At 40.6% G+C, this 24,150-nt stretch overlaps 1 non-coding gene and 1 pseudogene across 1 annotated transcript; one reads left to right on the top strand and one right to left on the bottom strand.

Moving 5' to 3' along the window:
* Window positions 1–3,588: 3,588 nt before the first annotated feature.
* LOC148545920 (small nucleolar RNA R71) lies at window positions 3,589–3,696 on the top strand. The gene has a single exon (XR_015901254.1). It is a non-coding gene; the product is annotated as a small nucleolar RNA R71 (small nucleolar RNA).
* Window positions 3,697–23,005: 19,309 nt separating this feature from the next.
* On the bottom strand, window positions 23,006–23,708 carry LOC148545919 (uncharacterized; annotated as a pseudogene).
* Window positions 23,709–24,150: the final 442 nt, after the last annotated feature.

Here is a 24,150-nt window from a genome sequence, read left to right as displayed (position 1 = left end):
ATTATTCTTGAACACAGCTATTTTATGAGTCTTGGCCGTGGCCCTAAGCACTTTGTTTTCCAGTATTACTACCGGATACATAAATGCCACAGACACATAATTGGGTGAACCTTTTCAGATTGTGACTCAGCTTTGCTAAAGTCCCCAATTAGAGGTGTCCAGGGTTCTTAAGCACACTCTCTTTTTGCTTTGGACCTTGACTTTAACCGCTCAGTCTCAAGTTTTCACTTGACACCTACACGCCACAAGCACATGGTTAGGGACAGCTTGGTTTAGCCGCTTAGACCAGGATTTTATTCCTTTAGGCCCTCCTATCCACTGATGCTCAAAGCCTTGGGATCCTTTTTATTTGCCCTTGCCTTTTGGTTTTAAGGGTTATTGGCTTTTTCTGCTTGCTTTTTCTTTTTTTTTTCTATTTTTTTTTTCGCCCAATTTTTCCCTTTTTTTTTTCTGCAAGCTTTGCTCTTTGCTGCTTTTTCTTGCTTCAAGAATCATTTTTATGATTTTTCAGATTATCAAATAACATGTCTCCTAGTCATCATTCTTTCAAGAACCAACATATTTAACATTCTTAAACAACAACTTCAAAAGACATATGCACTGTTCAAGCATACATTCAGAAAACAAGAAGCATTGTCACCACATTAATATAATTAAGCTAAGTTCAAGGATAAATTCGAAACTCATGTACTTCTTGTTCTTTTGAATTAAAACATTTTTCATTTAAGAAAGGTGATGGATTCATAGGACATTCATATCTTTAAGACAAAGTTACTAACTACTAATGATCATGTAATGAAGGCACAAACATAGATAAGCACATAATACAGAAAACGAAAAACAGAGAGAGTAAGAACAAGGAATGAGTCCACCTTAGTGATGTCCTTGAGCTCTTCTATGTCTCTTCCTTGTCTTTGTTGCTCCTCCTTCATTGCTTTTAGATCTTCTCTGATTTCATGAAGGATGAAGGAGTGCTCTTGATGTTCCACCCTTAGTTGCTTCCAATAATTGTGTGGAAGAAAATGTATCCCCTGAGGTATCTCAGGGATCTCTTGATTTGTAGTCAAATGTTCTACCACTGAGCTATAGACCCTTTATGGAAGCTTTTGTCTTCCCTTTCCTCTTTCTAGAGGTTTCTCTGGCCTTAGGTGCCATCAATGGTTATGGAAAAAACAAAAAAGCTATGCTTTTACCACACCAAACTTAGAATGTTGCTCGCCCTCGAGCAAAAGAAGAAAGAGTAGAAGAAGAAGAGGATATGGAGGAGATGGATGGCTGTGTGTATTCGGCCATATGGGTGGGATTGGGTGGGGAAGAGATGTTGAATTTTTGAAGGTAAGTGGGTGTATGGATGTGAGTGGTAAAGAGTTAATAGGGAAGAGTGTTTATTGGGAATAGAGGATGATTGAGAAGAGAGAAGAGAGTGAGTAGAGGTAGGTGGGGATCCTGTGGGGTCCACAGATCCTGAGGTGATCCTGTGAGGTCCACAGATCTTGAGGTGTCAAGGCATTTACATCCCTGCACCAATTTAGGCATGCAAAATGCCCTTGCACACAACTCTGGGCATTCAGCGCCAGGTTGGTGCCCATTTTGGGCGTTCAACGCCCATTTGCTGCCATTTCTGGCGTTGAACGCCAGAACCATGCTTGTTCTGGGCGTTCAGCGCCAGGATGCTCCCATTCTGGGCGTTCAGCGCCAGAACTATGCTCCTCCAGGGTGTGATTTTTCTTCTGCTGTTTTTGATTCCGTTTTTGAATTTTTTGTTTATTTTGTGACTCCACATGATCATGAACCTAAGAAAACATGACAAACAATAAAAATAAGAATTAGATAAACATTGGGTTGCCTCCCAACAAGCACTTCTTTAATGTCAATAGCTTGACAGTGGGCTCTCATGGAGCCTCACAGATGTGCAGAGCTTTATTGAGATTCTCCAACACCAAACTTAGAGTTTGGATATGGGAGTTCAACACCAAACTTAGAGTTTGGTTGTGGCCTCCCAACACCAAACTTAGAGTTTGACTGTGGGGGCTCTGGTTGACTCTGCTTGGAGAGAAGCTTTTTCTGCTTCCTCTCCATGGTTGTAGAGGGAGATCCTTGAGTTTTGAATACAAGGGAGTTCTCATTCCATTGAAGGACTATTTCACCTCTGTCAACATCAATCACAGCTCTTGCTGTGGCCAGGAAAGGTCTTCCTAGGATGATGGATTCATCCTCTTCCTTTCCAGTATCCAGGACTATGAAATCAGCAGGGATGTAAAGGCCCTCAACCTTTACTAAAACGTCCTCTACTTGTCCATATGCCTGTTTTCTTGAGCTGTCTGCCATCTCTAATGAGATTTTAGCAGCTTGCACCCCATAGATTCCCAGTTTCTCTATTACAGAGAGGGGCATGAGGTTTATCCCTGAACCAAGGTCACACAGAGCCTTAAAGATCATGGTGCCTATGGTACAAGGGATTATAAACTTTCCAGGATCCTGTCTCTTCTGAGGCAATGTCAGTTGATCCAGATCACTTAGTTCATTGATGAACAAGGGAGGTTCAACTTCCCAAGTATCAATGCCAAACAATTTGGCATTCAGCTTCATGATTGCACCAAGAAACTTGGCAGTTTGCTCCTCAGTAACATCCTCATTCTCTTCAGAAGAGGAATACTCATCAGAGCTCATGAAGGGCATAAGGAGGTTCAATAGAATCTCTATGGTCTCTAGATGAGCCTCAGAGTCCTTTGGTTCCCCAGAGGGAAGCTCCTTATTGATCACTGGATGTCCCTGGAGATCTTCCTCCTTGGGATTCACGTCCTCTCCTCTCCTCACAGGTTCGGCCATGGCGCTTATGTCAATGGCCTTGCACTCTCCTTTTGGATTCTCTTCTGTATTGCTTGGGAGAGTACTAGGAGGGATTTCAGTGATCCTTTTACTCAGCTGGCCCACTTGTGCTTCCAGATTTCTAATGGAAGACCTTGTTTCATTCATGAAACTTACAGTGGCCTTAGATAGATCAGAGACTAGATTTGCTAAATTAGAAGCATTTTGTTCAGAGTTCTCTGTCTGTTGCTGAGTTGATGATGGAAAAGGCTTGCTATTGCTAAACCTGTTTCTTCCACCATTATTAAAGCCTTGTTGAGGCTTTTGATCCTTCCATGAGAAATTTGGATGATTTCTCCATGTTGAGTTGTAGGTGTTTCCATAAGGTTCACCTAAGTAATTTACCTCTGCTCTTGCAGGGTTCTCAGGATCATAAGCTTCTTCTTCAGAAGATGCTTCTTGAGTACTGTTGGATGCAGCTTGCATTCCATGCAGACTCTGAGAGATCATATTGACTTGCTGAGTCAATATTTTGTTCTGAGCCAATATGGCATTTAGAGTATCAACCTCAAGAACTCCCTTCTTCATAGGCGTCCCATTACTCACAGGATTCCTTTCAGAAGTGTACATGAACTGGTTATTAGCAACCATGTCAATGAGTTCTTGAGCTTCTGCAGGCGTTTTCTTTAGGTGAATGGATCCACCTGCAGAGGTGTCCAATGACATCTTTGATAGCTCAGATAAACCATCATAGAATATATCCAGGATGGTCCATTCTGAAAGCATGTCAGAAGGACACTTTTTGGTCAACTGTTTGTATCTTTCCCAAGCTTCATAGAGGGATTCACCTTCTTTCTGCCTGAAGGTTTGAACATCAGCTCTAAGCTTGCTCAGCTTTTGAGGAGGAAAGTACTTGGCTAAGAAAGCCGTGACCAGCTTATCCCAAGAGTTCAGGCTGTCTTTGGGTTGAGAATCCAACCATAATCTAGCTCTGTCTCTTACAGCAAAAGGGAAAAGCATGAGCCTGTAGACTTCAGGATCTACTCCATTAGTCTTAACAGTATCACATATCTGCAGGAATTCAGTTAAGAACTGAAAAGGATCTTCGGATGGAAGTCCATGAAACTTGCAGTTCTGCTGCATCAGAGAAACTAATTGAGGTTTCAGCTCAAAGTTGTTTGCTCCAATGGCAGGAATGGAGATGCTTCTTCCATGTAAATTGGAATTAGGTGCAGTAAAGTCACCAAGCATCTTCCTTACATTATTATTATTTTCGGCTGCCATCTCCTTTTCCTGTTCGAAAATTTCTGAAAGGTTATCTCTGGATTGTTGTATTTTAGCTTCTCTTAATTTTCTCTTCAGAGTCCTTTCAGGTTCTGGATCTGCTTCCACAAGAATGTTCTTATCCTTGCTCCTGCTCATATGACAAAGAAGAGGGCACAGAAAAATAATAATAATAGAGATTCTCTTTACCACAGTATAGAGGTTCCCTTATGTGAGTAGAAGAAAAGAGGGGGAGACTAAGAATGTGATGTAAAGGAAGAAACACAACTGTACGGATGGAAGAGATGTGGGATGAGATGTTAGGATATGAATGAATAAATAGAATAGGATGGGGGAGGGATAATTTTCGAAAATTATTTTGAAAAAGAGTTAGTGATTTTTGAAAAATGTTTTTTTGAAAATTGTTAGAAATTTTCGAAAAATTTTTAAAATTTAAAAATAAAAATAATTAGTTAATAAAAAAGAAATTTTTGAAAAAGAGGGAAGATATTTTCGAAAATTAGAGAGAGAGAGTTAGTTAGGTAGTTTTGAAAAAGTTAAGAAACAAACAAAAAGTTAGTTAGTTAGTTGAAACAAATTTTGAAAACCAATTTTGAAAAGATAAGAAGTTAGGAAGTTAGAAAAGATATTTTGAAAAGATATTTTTGAAAAAGATAAGATAAGAAGATATTTTTGAAAAGATATGATAAAATTAGTTTTGAAAAAGATTTGATTTTTAAAATCACAATTAATGACTTGATTCATAAGAAATCACAAGATATGATTCTAGAACTTAAAGTTTGAATCTTTCTTAACAAGCAAGTAACAAACTTCAAATTTTTAAATCAAAACATTAATTGATTATGTTATTTTCGAAAATTTGGTATAAAATTAAGAAAAAGATTTTTGAAAATTTTTTTTTTGGAATTTTTGAAAATAACTAAGAATTTTGAAAAAGATTTGATTTTTGAAAAAGATTTTGAAAAAGATAAGATTTTCAAATTGAAAATTTGATTTGACTCATGAGAAACAATTTGATTTTAAAAGTTTTTGAAAAAGTCAATCCAAATTTTCGAATTTGATGAGAGAAAAAGGGAAAGATATTTTTTTGATTTTTGAATTTTTATGATAAACATGAAAATTATGCAATGCATGAAATTTTTAGATCAAAACAATGAATGCATGCAAGGATGCTATGAATGTCAAGATGAACACCAAGAACACTTTGAATGTCATGATGAACATCAAGAACATATTTTTGAAAAATTTTTAATGCAAAGAAAACATGCAAGACACCAAACTTAGAATTCTTTAATGCTTACGCACTAAGAATTCAAGAATGCATATGATAAACATGAAGAGACACAAAACAAAAATTCATCAAGATCAAACAAGAAGACTTACCAAGAACAACTTGAAGATCATGAAGAACACTATGAATGCATGATATTTTCGAAAAATGCTAGATGCATATGCAAGTGACACCAAACTTATAATGTGACTCAAGACTCAAACAAGAAACAGAAAATATTTTTGATTTTTATGATTTTCTAATTGTTTTTGGATTTTTTTTCGAAAAATTAATTGAAAAAAGAAAAATAAGGATTCCAAAATTTTTAATATGAATTCCAGGAATCTTGCCATGTTAGTCTAAAGCTTCAGTCCAGGAATTAGACATGGCTCACTAGCCAGCCAAGCTTTCAATGAAAGCTCCAGTCCAAAACACTAGACATGGCCAATGGCCAGCCAAGCTTTAGTCTTTAACACGAGAGTATATTGCTCTTTGATAACAAATTGCAAGCCTCAGTCCAAAAGAATTTAGACATGGCTTTACAGCCAGCCAGGCTTCTCATGCTTCATGAAACACTAGAATTCATTCTTAAAAATTTTGAATAAATTTTTGAAAACATTTTTATTTTTTTCGAAAACAAATGAGAAAATTTTAGAAATATTTTTGAAAAATTTTTGAAAAGAAAATAAAAAGAAAATTACCTAATCTGAGCAACAAGATGAACCGTCAGTTGTCCAAACTTAAACAATCCCCGGCAACGGCGCCAAAAACTTGGTGCTGTTGCCGGATCAAAAGGGAATCTGGCACTGATGTTACCGGACCAAAAGCTTGCCGAAAACTCAAACAATCCCCGGCAACGGCGCCAAAAACTTGGTGCACGAAATTGTGATCACATTAATGTAGTACTCTTTGTTATTGTATGGAATCATTATTATGGCTCTTTACTATGTGTGGACACAACTCCGTTCAACTAACCAGCAAGTGTACTGGGTCGTCCAAGTAATAAACCTTACGTGAGTAAGGGTCGATTTCACAGAGATTGTTGGCTTGAAGCAAGCTATGGTCACCTTGTAAATCTCAGTCAGGCAGATATAAAGTGATAATGGTGTTTTCGAATATTATATAATAAAATAGAGATAGAGATACTTATGTAAATCATTGATAGGAATTTCAGATAAGCGAATGGAGGTGCTTTCGTTCCTCAGGACCTCTGCTTTCCTGCTATCTTCATCCAATCAGTCTTACTCCTTTCCATGGCTGGCTTTATGCAAGGGCATCACCGTTGTCAGTGGCTACATCCCCTCCTCTCAGTGAATAATATGCTCACGCACCCTGTCACGGCACGGCTATTCATCTGTCGGTTCCCGATCATGCTGGAATAGGATTCACCCTCCTTTTGCGTCTGTCACTAACGCCCAGCACTCGCGAGTTTGAAGCTCGTCACAGTCATTCAATCATTGAATCCTACTCAGAATACCACAGACAAGGTTGACCTTCCGGATTCTCTTGAATGCCGCCATCATTCTAGCTTACGCCACGAAGATTCTGGTTAGGAGATCTAAGAGATACTCATTCTAGCTTAATTCATGTAGAACAGAAGTGTTTGTCAGGCACGCGTTCATAAGGGAGAAGGATGATGAGCGTCACACATAATCATCACCTTCATCACGTTCTTGAGTGCGAATGGATATCTTAGAAGAGAAATAAGATGAATTGAATAGAAAACAGTAGTACTTTCATTAATCTTTGAGGAACAGCAGAGCTCCACACCTTAATCTATGGAGTGTAGAAACTCTACCGTATGAAAATACATAAGTGAAGGTCCAGGCATGGCCGAGATGGCCAGCCCCCTTAAAGCGCGATCAAAGGATCATAAGGTAATCCAAAGATCCAAAGATGGTCAAAAAGACTAGTAAAAGGTCCTATTTATAATAAACTAGTCACTAGGGTTTACATGAGTAAGTAATTGATGCATAAATCCACTTCCTGGGCCCACTTGGTGTATGTTTGGGCTGAGCCTGAGTGTTGCACGTGCAGAGGCCATTTGTGGAGTTGAACGCCAGCTTCTGTGCCAGTTTGGGCGTTCAACTCTGGTTTTAGATCCTTTTCTGGCGCTGGACGCCAGATTTGGGCAGAAGGCTGGCGTTGAACGCCAGTTTACGTCGTCAATTATTGGCCAAAGTATGGACTATTATATATTGCTGGAAAGCCCTAGATGTCTACTTTCCAACGCAATTGGAAGCGCGCCATTTCAAGTTCTGTAGCTCCAGAAAATCCACTTTGAGTGCAGGGAGGTCAGAATCCAACAGCATCAGCAGTCCTTCTTCAACCTCTGAATCTGATTTCTGCTCAAGTCCCTCAATTTCAGCCAGAAAATACCTGAAATCACAGAAAAACACACAAAATCATAGTAAAGTCCAGAAATGTGAATTTAACATAAAAACTAATGAAAACATCCCTAAAAGTAACTAGATCCTACTAAAAACATACTAAAAACAGTGTCAAAAAGCGTATAAATTATCCGCTCATCAATACTCATCATTACATACCATTTCTTCCCCCACAAGTTACCCCTTTCCTAGCATTCTCTTAATCACTAGGCATTTAACAACAAATTAAGACTTAAGGGATGAAATTGGGGTTATAAGTGTGAAATAACATTCCGGAAGGTTACGAGCTTGTTGGGAATGTGAAGAGCTTGAAAACAAAGTTTTAGAAAAGAACTGGGTCGCGTGCGGACACACAGGGGTGTGCGTGCGCACGCCTAGAAATATTTTTAGACATGTGTGTACGCACAGAAAGCAAAATCCTTAGGGTAGGGGCGCGCGCACAACGTGTGCTAGCGCTGCCACCAGTGTGTCATCTCCAACGTGTGCGTGCGCACAAGCACAGGCTTGTGCGTACGCATAGCTCGCAATCCTTCGTTGGTTTCACGTGCGCACAGGGCGTGCTGGCGCTGCCACCAGCAGCCCTGTCTCCGCGTGTGCGTACGCACCAGTCTGTGCGTGCGCACAAGACCAAATTCTCGCCGAGTGTGCATGCGCACAAGGCTGTGCGTCCGCACACAAACCAGAAATCACAAATTCTGCAGAAGTTGCAGAATTCAAATTTTTGGCCCGAACTTCCCACAATCATATCTCCTTCCACAAAATTCAGATTTCAACCAAATTTAAATCATTATAAAGCTTATGAAATTTCCTTTTATTTGATATAAAAATCATTAAGTTTTGAAAACAATAACTCAAGATATGATCCGTGGATGTTCATCAAATTTTCATTTTTACCAAAACTCATAAACTCCCAATTTCAAAACATATACTTACCAACTCATTCAAAAACCAGCCAAACTCAATGTTTCAATACCAAATACTTACATCCACTCATTCAATCATCAACCCACCAAATCCACCATATTTAACCAAATTTCGAGGTGACAATTCCCACATCAAAATCAACAATTCACACCTTAATCTCCAACAATATCCAATCCATCAATCACCATTTATATATATATATATATATATATATTCCACACATAACAAATTCACATTTCAACTCATGCTCCTCAACAAGAGCCTCAATACTATCACCAACTCTACATATCGAACCATATCACACCCAATTTTCACAAATAGTACCAAAATTTATCATCATTCCGCAATTTACTAAATTCACATACAACAATAAAATTCATATCAAACCATCCACATCATTAATGATTCATCTCCTATCCTAGGGTCTCTAGCCTACGTTTTCACACCACATTACATTTTAGATACAGGAAACCGAAATCATACCTTGGCCGATTCCCGTTCCACCCGGAACACTCTCAAATCAACTTCCAAGGTTTCCAAAGGCTCACCAACAGATTTCTAAGCTTGGGATTCCACACCAAAACTTTCCAAAACCACCAATCAAGCTCCAAAACACATATATACAAAGCCTAAGCCACAATATCATATAAAAACATAATAACTCAATCACTAAATCACAAAATCTCAAGTCTCTAACTTAGGGTTGAGATTTTCACCTTACCCAAAGACCAAGAGAGCTAGAGAAAGCCTTCTCTTCAAATTAATTTGAGCCTACAACATCTAAACTCAAAAATCTCAACACTTTACCCACAATTTTTAGAAAATGAGGGCTGAGAATTCGAAGAGGATTCTGTGACTTTCCTCAAGATTGCTTGGGTGAGTTTTGTAGAGCTTGACGCCATGGTCGCGTTTCCACAAACGGTGCATCGATCGGAGCTTCGGATCAAACGATATGATCAAAGGAATGTGGAGATGAAATAGGAGCAAGGGTTTATGTCTTCCCCCTTCTCCCTTGTGTGTGTTCAGCATGTGTGTTTGTGTTTGTGTTTGGAGGGAAAGAGAGTGCTGAACTCTTTAATATTTTATTATTTTATATATACTATTTACATCATAATTATCAGAATCAAACTGGATCAGTTGGTTCGACCGAAAAAATAGTGAATCGGTGATTTAGCCAATTCGGCTTAACATAAAGACTACACCGGTAATTAGACTGGTCAACGGTGGTCAAACCTATTGAAAACTGATCAGTTCACGTCGAATTGCGAGTAAAAATCCGCGCTGATTCATGGTATGCCAACGTTCATATGGGGCGCCAAAAGAGCGCTGGGTAAATCTCTCCTCACGTGCTCGTAGTTTGTTACTCGTTATTTATCTCAAGCAATATAATGACTTTTCCAAAAGGTTTGCCCGATGTGAGCCTCAAGCCCCCTTTGTTTTTTTATTGAAGAATTGGTTTTTCTGCGCATACACAAAAAAAATTATCACATATTCAAGTACCTTTGTTATTTTATTTATTTTTCTTCTTGTTCTTATTCTAATCATTGATAAGTTCATAATTATGCTTTGTTTGGATATAGGAAAGAAAATGGAAGGAAAGAAAATAAGAGAAAAAAATATGAAAGGAGAGAAAATAAGAAGAAAAGTGAAGTTATTTGTGTGTTGTTTGGATGAAGAGAAAATAAATGAAAAGAAAATAGAGAAAAAAATTTTCTTTTGTTTGGACGGAAAGAAAAGTAAGAAGAAAGAAAATCATAATGGTAAAAAATTATTTTAATACCATTATAATAAAATAAAGTATAAAAATATATGTATATTTTATTGTATTTTATAATTATTTAAAATATTATAATCTTATATATTTGATTTAAATTATTTATCTAATACATATATAATGTTTAAATATGAATCTCTATTAAAATTATTAAAAATAAATTTATATTAATAATAATATAACTATGGATAACATTGTAAATATACAAAAGATAATTGTTCTCTCCTTGTTTGCTTGTAATGGATGGAAAATTTTTTTGGTGGGACTCACACAAAAATTTTTCTTTCTTTCCATTTTTTTGACATCCAAACAAAGAAAAATAAAATTTTTCATTCATTTTCCTTTTATTCTTTTTCCTTTCTCTAATTTTTCCTTAAACCAAACATACTGCTAAGGAGGAAGGGATAGAGTAAGAGAAGGTTAAAACAAATAGAAAATGAGCCCCATCCATCACCTATCAACTTGCTTTGTTGTAGTATTTTCTCTTTCCTTTAACCTTTCTCTTTACTTGTCCTTTATGATTATATTTTCAATTATACATAAATATTAATATAAATATAATTTTTTCTTAAAAATTTACAAATTAAGAAAACAAAAAATTGTTTACTCATCACAAGATATCTTTTTAATAAATACTTGTTGTTCCGAGGGTTACCTGAAACTGTAGGTCGATCTCGGATGAGATCTGCTGCGGTGGCCGGAGCAGTCGTGTCCGACTTGTTGGAGCTGGTGGAGCTGGAGATGCTGCTGATCCTTCGTCACTGGAGGGTGGTGGTACTTACAAGAGACTCCGATGCTTAAGTTAGCATGGGATTTAAGCAGGATTTTAGTAGAATCAGAGTATGAGTTATACCTGGGTGCTCTAGTGTACTTATAGTAGTGTAGAGTGACCTTTCTAGAGATAAGATAGTTATTTTATCTTATCTTATCTTTGAGTGAAGTCATCTTATCTTTTGGGGGACCGCCCTTATCTTTCTAGGCTTTGACTGCCTTTAAATTTGGCTGTGTCCCTTTATTTGGGCCTGCCTAGGCTCTCTGTAGCGATTTGGCCGAACTCTTTGAGAAGAGATCGGGAAATTCCAGACCTGAGGAGGTCAGTCGAATTGTCTTTAATCAGCCCGGGTCGTACAGCTCGACCCAAGGCATGAACAATGCCCCTGCTTGAGCGCGGTCTTTCTTTTGGAGTCGTGTCCTTTTTTTAGACTTCGATCTCTTTTGTTGGGGAAGCCGACCTCGAGCATCTTAATCTCATTGTAGAGTGGCTTGAATGCGGAGCATTTTTTTCACACCCCTTTTTAATTGCAACGTGCGTTTTGCCTTTCCTTGGGAACGTGCGAGAGTAAAACCCATTAACTCCCTTGCCGTTTCCTTTGTTTCCCTCTTTTGTATCTCATTTTTGAATTTTTCAAAGCTTCCTTCAATTTTCTCTTCTCTTGCTCGCTGTAACTTCTCCTTTTTTCCGTTTTTGCATTTTCGCACTTCCCTTTTCTTTTACTCAAGAGGTGATTGGCCAGTGTCGCTTGCTTCAATCTCTGATCGTCTCCTTCTTGTCTGCAAGTTGGTTTTCTTCTTCTTTCTCTTTTACCTTCCATGCCGTTTTTCTGGTTTGCATTGTTCTAATTTTGAAAAGTTTTGTTCTTTTGCTTGAATTCATTTTGGAAAGTTTGCATCTTTCTCTATTTTTGTTGTGTCTGATTATCGCTGTAATGTGTGCTCTGAGGGTTTCTTTGATTTGTATGAATCGCCATTTTTGTTCGGCTGTAAGTTTGTAGTTTGACGTAGTGAACTCCAAAGGATTTCAAAAAGGTTGGATCTTTCTTGATGATTTCTGCATGGTTTGTTTAATGTTTGATGGTATGCTACTTCGTATGGCATGGATGATTTCCTTTAGATGCGACGAAAATCCCTTTGCTGATAAACTGTGAAAAGACCGTGACTTTGACTCCTTTTTTGTAAACTGTGACTTTCTCTGTGGGGTGTCGCTGTTAAAGGGGGGTTGTTTTCTTGTTTGAGAGGTGTCGGGATATAGACTGTTGATTTTCCTCCTTTCTTGGGTTCTTACTTTGTTATTGCCTCCAAAGGATGCCCCTGGACTTTCGTGTAAGTTCTGGGGTTTCCTTTTACTGCTGTTTCTGAGTCTTTTAACTTTTGCATGCTATTTGATTAGTAACCTATTTTTCCGAGTTATCTCCATATTTGTCCGAGATGTTTTCTGTCTTGTCTGAGCTGTTTGATTAGTAACCTATTTTTCCCTTTTCTCACTGTAGGACTAGTTGACCCATGTCTTCTCGCAAAAATATTATCGAGACGTCCTCCAAAGTCCCCGGGAGCATGTCTGACTGGCTGGACTCCCTCATCTTGATGTGCGTTTCTGTGGTTAATTCTGAGTATTGCGTACAGCTTAGGAGACATCACAGGGTTTGTAGTAATAGAGATTAGGAAAAGGATTATGATTTGATAGCGCCTGACCCTGATGAGAGAGTTTGTTTTCCTTCTTTGACTCAGGGGGAACACCCCTTCTTTCATGCTTATGACTACTTTTTTAGCCAAATGAACATCACCATTCCTTTTACTTCCTTTGAGACCGACTTGTTGTGGTCCTGTAACGTTGCTCCTTCTTAAGTTCACCCAAACTCGTGGGGCTTTATAAAGATCTTCCAATTATTGTGCCAAGAACTGGATGTCCGACCTTCTCAAACTCTCTTTCTTTACCTTTTTGTTTTGACGAAGCCTGGGGCAGCTAAAAAGAAGGCTTCCTGGATTTCTTTCCGAGCTTTCCAGGGAAAGAAAGTTTTTTCTATGTATGATGAATCTTTTAGAGATTTCAAAAACTATTACTTCAAGGTCCTAGCTGTTGAAGGAGCTCGGCCTTTCTTCTTGGAACAGAATAATGAGTCTGCCTTCCCCTTATGCTGGCAACAGAATGTGGTAGTGTCTAGATATACTTAGAAAATGTTGGATGAGGTTGAGCAGGCTTTTGTACATGTACTGGAGGAGAATTGGGGGGAGCCTCCCCATCTCGATACAAAAATGTTCTTGGGAAATCCTTCCCTCCTTCGAATTGAATTGGGTAGCTGCCAATTTCTTTTTAGCTTTGTCTTTGTTATTTTGTTTGTTTTGTCAATCCATCTCTTTCTAACTTGCAACTTTGGTTTTGCTGCCTTATTTTTTCAGAGATGGTAAAGACTACTGACTCCATGAAGGCTTTTAAGAGGGCGAGAAAGGCAACTGCTGCCCAGAATAACTCGACCAAAGGTCCTGGGGAGGGATCTTCTAATGTTAAGCTGAGGAGGTCGACCTTGGACACTTCTGGGCCGAGGAAGATTATCCCAACTCCCCAGGTTCCTTTGGCTCCTTCTGATCCTACCCAAGCAACCTCTGGCGCTGCTTCTCCCTCTGCTACTAGTCCTCCTCCAAAGAAGCAAAAGACTGTTGAACCTTATAATCTGGATGCCCCTGACTTCGATGCTGTGGGGTTTGTTGATAACCAGATTGCCCCTTATGGCCGACTTCCTATGGATGACATGTCTATCCTGCACCATCTGGATTTCATTACTAGAAGTAGTGTTCGGATGGCGCACATGGGTGCGGCTTTGTTTCACTCAATCCAAGATTCTCCTGTCCATGCGACGAAGGAGTTTATGCTGGAAGCCAAGTCAGAGTATGACAGGATTAAGGGGTTGAAGGATGAGCTGGACGCCAGAGTTATTAAACTGGAGCTGGATGTAGAAAAAGAAAAATCCAGGGCTGTTGTTGCGGAGGCTGCTGCGAATTTGGCCGAGGAGATGGCCAAGAAGTCGAAGGAGAGTTATACCCGTACCTATGGTGAGCTGTTGGAGGCTAGGGAGAGGCTGGAGTCTGCTCATGCTGACTATGCCGAGCTCCAGGGTCATCTTGTGGGCAGTGTGACTGATGCGTATGAGAACCTAAAAGCTCAGGTCCGAGTTCTTGCTCCCGAGCTTGACCTGAGTCTTTTTAGTTTGGATAATGTTGTTGAGGATGGAAAAATCATCCCTGCCCCGGATAAGGATGAAGGAGAAGATCATCCCCCTATGCCGCCAGTTAAAGCCTCTGTAGCTGCGACTTCTTCAAATCGTTCTGTCGAAGTCGACCATTCCCAACCCGATTCGGATCGCGAGATACTCAATCGTGAGGATGGGACTGTGGACGCGACTCCTTTGAAGACTATTCCCCCTTCTACAACTCAGGGTGATGCTGCTGAGGAGAACTGAACCCTTGATGACTTTTCTTTGATGTATTTTTTGTATAGCCCGATCTATGGGCTTTCTTAAACTCTGTTTTATTGTAATTGAGCCCTGGTGTGGCCTTGACATTTTAGTTGCTTTTCTTAGTAACTTTCTTTAGGAAAAACAAATGCTTTTAAACTCCTAAGGTCGACCTTCGGGTGGCCTTCTGAGTTTTTATTGTAGTAACTTTTTCCTGCAACCTTTGATGCATCCAGGAATCTTTAGAGTGTTGGATTTTTCTATCCGACCTCTTTGATTGCCTTTGTGCTTGTTTGTTTCCTGTTTTAGTCGGAGTGACCTTTGGCTAGCTTTGTTCGATGACTTGCTAATGTTCTTTATGGAACCTTTTTAGTCTGAACAATTTTGATGGCTTTTTGCGTGGTCGTGGCTTTTTAGGTCGAGCTGTGTCGCACGCCTTTCATTGGTCCGACTTCTCGTGTCGATCCGATCTGTAGTTATTAGTCGACTTCACTTGTCTATTCTTCTCAAGTTATTTTTAGTAATCCATTTTACTTAGGGCTGGCCAGGCCTCCTTCTATGGATTACTTTTTATAACTTTGTCGCTTTGATTGGTCCGGTCCGACTTCTTCTTGGTCAGGCCTTTCTAAGTTATTTCTAGTAATCCATTTTTTCTCAGACCTCGTCAGGCCTCTTTCTATGGCTTACTTTTTATAACTTTTGTAGCTTTCATGTCGATTGGTCCAACTTCTTCATCTCGATGCCTTCTAAGTTATTTTTAGCAATCCATTTTTACTCAGACCTCGTCAGGCCTCTTTCTATGGATTACTTTTTATAACTTTTGTCGCTTTTATGTCGATTGGTCCGACTTCTTCATGTCGGTCCATTCTAAGTTATTTTTAGCAATCCATTTTTACTCAAACCTCGTCAGACCTCTTTCTATGGACTACTTTTTATAACTTTTGTCGCTTTTATGTCGATTGGTCCGACTTCTTCATGTCGGTCCATTCTAAGTTATTTTTAGCAATCCATTTTTACTCAGACCTCGTCAGGCCTCTTCCTATGGATTACTTTTTATAACTTTTTGTAGCTTTCACATTAATCTATTTTTATCGCTTTTTTATCTTGCCGATTTTGTCGAAGTCGGACGGTGAGTTTGGTTCTCACTAGGTCGACCTTGTCGAAGTCGGGCGGTGAATTTTGTTTTCACCTTGCCGACCTTTGTAGAATTTTGGACGATGAATTCGATTTCATCATGGTCAGGTGGTGAATTTGATTTTCACCTTACCGACCTGTAGCTTTGTAATCAGGCAATGGATTTTTGCATTCAGATTAATGCGTCTTTGTAAAGAAACTTTGTAGAAAATCTGAAAAGTTTTGTTCCAATAGGAAGTAGACATATAGGCAAATAAAATATATACATGTGAGTGTTTACCCCCTCTAAGTCAGGTGATTTTACAGATCTTGGCTTGGTGCCTCATTAAAAAATCTTTTCAGGAAAAAGAGTGCACCTTGACCTAAGATCTTTATTACCTCTAACTATAATACCTTCTTAGGTTGCAGGCATGCCACGACCTTGGTAGCTCTCACCCCTCGAGTTCGGACAGCTTGTAGTAGCCTTTTCTTAGTACCTCTGTGACTCGGTAGGGTCCTTTCCAGTTAGCTGCTAACTTCCCCTCTCCTGGTCGACTTGTTCCGATATCATTTCGGATTAGGATGAGGTCGTTGTTGGCAAAACTTCGCTGTAATACGTTCTGATTGTATCTTGATGCCATTCGATGTTTTAACGCTTCTTCCCAGATCCGATCTCTTTCTCGAATTTCTGGAAGAAGGTCGAGCTCTTCCCTTTGAAGTTAGGAGTTGGCCTCTTCACTGTAGTGGATTGTTCTGGGGGAACCTTTTTTGACCTCCATTGGGATCATTGCCTCCATTTCGTAAGCCAGTCGGAAAGGTGATTCCCTTATGGTGGAGTGTGGAGTTGTTCGATATGCCCATAGGACTTGTGAGAGCTCTTCAGTCCAGGCTCCTTTTGTGTCCTGTAGTCTCCGTTTTAACCCAACCAATATGACTTTGTTAGCTGCTTCTGCTTGTCCATTAGCTTGTGGGTGTTCTACGGATGAAAATTGATGCTTTACCTTCAAGTCTGCCACCAACTTCCTGAAGCCTGTGTCCGTGAATTGAGTTCTATTGTCTGTGGTGATGGAGTAAGGAATCCCAAACCTTGTAACAATGTTCCTGTATAAGAATTTCCGACTTCTTTGAGCAGTGGCATTAGCTAGGGACTCTGTCTCAATCCATTTTGTGAAGTAATCTACTCCTACAATAAGGAACTTGACTTGTCCCGATCCTTGGAGAAAGGGTCCAAGGAGGTCGAGTCCCCATTTTGCGAATGGCCAAGGTGATGTTACGCTGATGAGCTCCTCTGGTGGGGCGATGTGGAAGTTAGCATGCTTCTGACATGGTGGACATGTCTTTACGAACTCTGTTGCTTTCTTTTGCAAAGTCGGCCAAAAGAATCCGGCTCGGAGTACCTTTTTGGATAGAGCTCGTGCTCCAAGATGGTTGCCACATATGCCATTATGTATTTCTTCCAAGACTTCCTTTGTGTTGGAGGTCGGCACACATTTTAGTAAGGGTGTGGAGATCCCCCTCTTGTATAGGATGTTATTTATGATGGTATAGTACTGTGCTTCTCATCTCAACTTCTTTACCTCATTCTTATCTGTAGGGAGTGCCTCTAATTTGAGGTAGTTGATGATGGGGGTCATCCATCCTTGATCTTGACCTGATACGGCCAAGACCTTTTCTTCCTCCGAGATCAATGGGTTTTGCAGTATTTCTTGGATGAGGCTTCTATTATTGCCCCCTGGTTTGGTGCTGGCTAATTTTGAGAGTGCATCAGCTCGAGCATTCTATTCCCGAGGTATATGGCGGACCTCATATTCCCCGAGTTGTTCGAGCTGTTCCTTAGTTTTGTCCAGGTACTTTTTCATGGTAGGGTCCTTAGCTTAGTAAGTCTGTGCTATTTGCGAGGTGACTACTTGCGAATCGCTGAAGATGATAAGCTTTTGAACTCTCACTTCCTTAGCCAGTCTCAAACCAGCTAGTGATGCCTCATATTCGGCCTGGTTGTTTGAAGCAGGGAACTCAAATTTTAAGGAGAGTTCGATTTGGGTTCCCTGGTCGCTTTCTATTATCACACCTGTACCACTCCCGGTTTTGTTTGAAGAGCCGTCTACATAGAGATTCCATTTTGTAGGAGTTCCCGGGGTGTCAGTGTACTCAGCAATAAAATCGGCCAAATATTGGGACTTGATGGCCGTCCGAGCTTCATATTGAAGATCGAACTCAGATAGCTCGACTGCCCACTGTAGAATTCTTCCAGCTAAGTCTGTCTTCTGTAGAATGCCTTTTATGGGTTGGTTAGTCCAAACTTTGATGGTGTGAGCTTGAAAATATGGGCGGAGCCGTCGAGAAGTTAGTATGAGAGCGTAGGCGAATTTTTCTATCTTTTGATAGTTCGGTTCGACCCCTTGTAGGGCTTTGCTGATGAAGTAGATGGGTTGTTGCCCACCTTCGTCTTCTCTGACTAGCGCTGAGGCTATTGTCCGAGTTCCCACTGCGAGGTATAATATGAGTGCTTCTCCTTTTCGTGGTCGAGTAAGAATGGGTGGTTGGCCTAGGAATTTTTTGAAATCCTAGAAGGCTTGCTCACATTCTGTGGTCCATTCAAACCTCTTTCCTTTTCTTAGTGTAGCGTAGAAGGGAAGATATCTTATGGCTGATCCGGTTAGAAATCTGGACAAGGCTGCTAGTCTTCCGTTGAGTTGTTGTACTTTTTTGACACAGGTTGGACTTTCCATGTTGAGTATAGCTCGGCATTTATCTGGGTTCACCTCGATTCCTTGTTGTGTTAGCATGAAACCCAGGAATTTTCTGGCTTCTACTGCAAAGGTACACTTTGCGGGATTAAGTCGCATGCCATGCTTTCTGATGGTGTCGAACACTCTGGCGAGTTCGGACAGTAATGATTCCTCATTTTGTGTTTTTATCAACATGTCGTCCACATATACCTCCATGAGTTTCCCGATGTGGTCTGTAAAGACTTTATTCATTAGTCTTTGGTAGGTAGCTCCTGCATTTTTGAGTCCGAATGGCATGACGACATAGCAGTAGTTTGCTTTTGGGGTTAGGAATGAGGTCTTTTCTTGATCAGGTGGGTACATCGGGATTTGATTATATCCTAAATAGGCATCCATGAAAGAAAGGTACTTGTATCCGGAGGAGGCATCCACTAGAGTGTCTATGCTTGGGAGTGGATAAGGATCTTTTGGACATGCTTTATTGAGGTCGGTGTAATCGGTGCACATTTGCCATTTCCCATTTGACTTTTTCACCAATACAACGTTGGCCAGCCATAGTGGATATTTGACTTCTCTTATGAATCCTGCCTCCAGTAGAGCTTGTACTTATTTTTCCACCGCTTGAGATCTTTCTAGTCCGAGCTTCTAACGCTTCTGTTGAATTGGCTGAGATCCTGGGTATATTGCCAGTTTGTAGCACATTAGTTTGGTATCTATGCCCGGCATGTCTGCGGCCTTCCATGCAAAGAGGTAGACATTATCTCTTAGGAACTGTATCAAAGACTCCTTTATGTCTCCTTTCAAAGTCGCCCCAATACTGGTTGTCTTATCTGGGACATCCCCGATCTGGACTTCCTCGATCTCACCTTCCGGTTGTGGACGAAGTTCTTCCCGACCTCGAACTCCCCCGAGCTCGATGGTGTTGATTTCTTCTCTTTTGCCTTTAAGGTTCAGACTTTCATTGTAACAGTGTCGCGCAGTTTTCTGGTCTCCTTTTATCGTGGTTATCCCTTCTGGGGTTGAAAACTTCATGCATAGATGTGGAGTTGACACTACTGCGGCAAGCTGATTTAGCGTTGTCCGACCTACTAGGGCATTGTAGGCTGAGCTCACGTCGACTATGATGTAGTCTGTGTTGAGTGTCCTTGACCGAATTCCCTTTCCAAAGGTTGTGTGTAGTGAAATATATCCAAGAGGTTGGATTGGAGTATCTCCTAGTCCGAACAAGCTGTTCGGATATGCTCTGAGCTCTTTTTCTTGTCAGTTGAGTTTGTCGAAGGCAGATTTAAACAAAATATCCGCTGAGCTTCCTTGGTCCACCAATGTACGGTGGAGATTAGCGTTGGCCAATATGATAGTAATGACCATGGGATCATCAAGTCCTGGGATGACGCCTGCCGCGTCTTCTTTGGTAAAAGTAATGGTAGGGAGGTCGGGTGATCCTTCCTCTCCTCCAATATGATATACTTCTTTATGGTGCCTTTTGCGAGATGATTTGTGTAACACCCTAACTACCAAAGCTCGCACTTCCGGCTGCGCGACTCTGATAGCTTTGGACATTACGACGACACTTATCTTATTTAATACTAAAATATGAGCCTGTTTGAAACTTTAAACCGCAATACCGCTCCCAAAAACTTTCATCCGATAACATACGTCCATAAATACCATACAACTTACAAAACTCATAAAGAGTACATCCATATATATACAAAAATATATATAAATAATATTACAAACATAATCCAATACAATTCCTATCCCTCTTACAGAATATCTCAAGATAAAGGCGAGGGTACAAATAATAGTCTAAAGCAATACAGAGCATTTCAACCACAACTAAAAGAACTCTTCATAACTTCTGCGCCCATATCCTGAAAGGGGAAAAATGTAGGGGGGTGAGAACATCATCCTCGAAAGGGTTCTCAGTAGAGGGTTTTTGGGAATTACTGTAATAGGATACATGAAGATAAACCGTACCAGTGATTAATAACCTTCTTATGCCTCTTTTTAAAAACACGGTTTTCAATAAAAGTAAAGTCAAAAATCTTTACTGAAAGAGGAACCATTCAATTCTCAAAACTCAAAAGCCTTTCAAAACGGTTTATCTATGCGGAACCAAAATAGCCTTTCATAATTTTATTCCAAACCAGAAACACAAAACTGAAATCAACCATCAGTTCATCTCTTTCCAACCACGGCCCTAGGCCCAAACAATCCAACCAACAACCAGTCACCACAAATCCAACAGAGTCCCAGATGCAAACACAGATAGGAAGTTCAAGCACAAACAAACAGTTATTACAAGTAGAACAGTTAGCAATTAATCACATAGGCAAACCAAGTATAATATGCACACCCAACCAATGTCACACAAATGCATATGATGCATGCCTGTCCCTAGTGGCTGATGATATCATCTGTCGGTTATAAAGCCAACCCGACAAGTCCTGGTAGCTAACCATTGGACTGTCCCTCTGTCGTGCATCCCCAACTCGAGTTATACTCATCATAAACTTGATCATAATCATGATCCATATCCATCACCCTCACTGGTGAATATTTATCCATCACCATCACTGGTGAATATTTATGGGGGCGAGCTCATCCGGGCCTTTCACAGTGCCCGGCCACACTTACGACATAGGGTCAACAGAGTATCAAGTCTCGACCTGGAGCACGTGGTGGCTAGCCACTGCTACTACCCAGGGAAACTCGTATCTCAGATAGTGGAAGTGCAACATTCACATTTATCAATGATTCAGCATAAACATGCATTCAATCTCATCCATGGATCAACATCCATCTCAGCCATCCGGCTCACGGTTCAGTCCAGAACTAGCCAATATTCATATCATACACAGCCATTCCGGCTCACGGTTCAATCCAAAACCAACCAATATGTATAATCATACACAGCCATTCCGGCTCACAACAAAACAGCACTTCCACCATTCAACATCATTAAATTCATAAAGTCGGCATTTAAGCCATAAATCATTTCCTCAATTCATTTCACTTTGAAATCGAGTTTCAACTCTTTTCAGCCTTGGCTTTAAAGATCTCATTTCTCAAATCATTTTAGGCTCATAAGCCACTTTTACTCAAGGTAAATTCCCCTTTGAAAACAATGTCACTCTCGGCATCCTCTTTCCAAACTTCCATAACCATGGCAAGTTAAAGATTCTTTTTGGAGACACTCAAAATCATCCATTCAACAATGGGATTTTATAACAAAGTTTCTCGGCAGAGTCCCAAGTCTTTAGGGGAGAATAACATATCTCATTTCGCCAAAATCATTTAAAATCATTAAAACATTGGCTTTCTGATTTGAGTAAGAAAATAGGATCTAAGCCAAACCGAGTCACGTAACCTTTACTTCTTTCAAAACCATTTCCTTTACTTAAACAAAACCGGCTTCAATTCCATAATTAAATCTGAAGCGTTTCAAACTGATAAGAGAATCATTTTTGTTGTGTTAAACTAGAGTTCAAAAGATACTTTGAATCTTATTTAAAACGTCAAAATAATAAGGCTCATCAATCGAAATCCAATTCCTTTTAAAATCACGAAAACTCTCCCAAGGGACAATCTTTGTGTTTAATAGAGAAAAACATAAACCCGCTTTACCTTTTAAAACAGCCTCAAAGTAAAATTCTCTTTCAAATGACTTGTACCCAAAGACATACTGTTCTTCTTGGAAAATAAGGATAAATCATGATTCTCTTTTCAATAATTCTTTCAAAGCATAACTTCATTGCTTTCTTAATTGCTCTAAGTAAAGGTAATAAAGAAGCCATAATTTCACAATCCTCAAAATAGATAGGAAAGGCATTAAACTCAAAATTCCCCAATTAACATTTCAAATAAGGACTCGGATTCTATAGAAATTTCGGCAGCACCTCCCCTAAAACTTGGACTTTTGCCACCCGGTTCGGGTCCCAACTAAACCGTTTCTCATTCCTTTTCAACAGCTCAAAACCAGAAATCAATTCAAAAGCAAGCTAAATCCAACAGTCGCCTCAGTGGCATATCTCAAGGAAGCCATTTCAAAAATCAACTCAATATCAACCGATTTAACTCATTTCCAAAGCTTTAAAGAATCGGTTCAGCAATAAATCATTTATCAAAACCAAATCAATTAAAGCAACACAGGCTGAATTTCAAGAGTATTCTATCTTCCACATCATCAAAATAATTGACTCAATTCAAACCAATCCTCAACGGATTAAACTCATTTCAAATCTTTAAGGAATCAACTTCAAACATTACATTTCACAAGCCACACAACAATTCGGCCAAACCAACATCCATAGTCATTCGAGTCAATCAAATAATACATAAGGCAGATACAATCACCAAATACACAATATCTCACATCAGTACCCATATGTAATAATTCCAATAATAAACTATAGTTTTTGGAAAGCGCCCCTACCTCAAAACGCAATTCCATAGCCCAAAAGTCTCATAGAGTCATCTCCGCCTCAACCCAAAACCAACTGCAGCCAGCAACTTGGCTCCACTTGCGTTCTCAACAATCTCAGCAACTCGAACCGAAGAAGGAACGGCTGAACCGAAACAGCGACGGTCTCCAAACCGGTTCGGCGGCAGCCCGATAGCCACCTAAAGCGGCAGCGGTGACCTGAACAACATGCAGCAACAATGAGGTTTCCGGAAACTCAACGGAAGGAGAATCAACTTAAAACCCTTACCGACAAATTTTTCGGCGACGGCAGTGGCATTCCCGGCTGCCAGGCACGGCGGCGCGACTGATTTCTCCCCCGGGAACGGCTGTGACAGGACCAGCGTCTCCTTCTTCCGTTCACAATCCCAGCGGCAACCACAGTGGTGGTTCTGGTCAGCTCTGGTGGCAGTGGGCTCCGGCAACTTGCATAATCCCGAGGCAGAAGCAGACAGCAACTCCGGTGGTCTTCTCCGGTGACGACACCAGCTACCACGAGGACGGCGGCGGTGAAACCCTAATAGCGCCGGCGCTGCACAGCAGGGACGAGGATGGAGCTTCTTCTCGGTCAGTGGTTCGCAGCTCACGGTAATGCGCGAAACACCTCCTTTGGCGGTGACTGCTCCACTCTCCACTGCGGCGGCGTCGAGGATCCAAGATGGCGACGCGATCTCAACCCCACGGACAGGACGGTGGTGATGGCAGTTCTATTCACTCACCTCCATCGCGTCTCACTCTCGACATCTCTCCTTCACCCCTCTTCGACCGGCACCAAGGTGGACTTACACGTAACGGCGGCGACGAGCGTGCAGGGCGCGGCGACTCCGGCAGTCACGGCGACGGCGCGGTGGCAGAGAAGCCCAGCGCGCGGCGCAGTCTCTTTCCTCCCCTCCTCTCCTTCTTCTCCTCCACGAATCCGTTTCTCCCTTCCCTCTCTTTCTTTCTTTCATTTTTGCAGATGTTGCTGCTGGCTGAAATGGGGAAGGTTACGGCTGTGTGTGTGCTTAGGTTAGAGGGGCAGCAGCTGCTGCTGCTGAGTGTGAGTGAAGGAAACCGGGTCGGTTAGCGGGTTACTGGGTTAGGGTTTCATTTTCAAAAATTAGGGTTAGGGACATTTTAGTAATTTCACTTAAAAATAGGGATAATATAGTAATTAGAAATAAATTC

Source organism: Arachis ipaensis, chromosome B9 (assembly GCF_059453495.1).
Source record: "Arachis ipaensis isolate K30076 ecotype BB chromosome B9, ASM5945349v1, whole genome shotgun sequence".
Classification (NCBI taxonomy): domain Eukaryota; kingdom Viridiplantae; phylum Streptophyta; class Magnoliopsida; order Fabales; family Fabaceae; genus Arachis; species Arachis ipaensis.
Note: the sequence above shows the minus strand (reverse complement) of the source record. Positions and strands in the feature narration are given on the sequence as shown.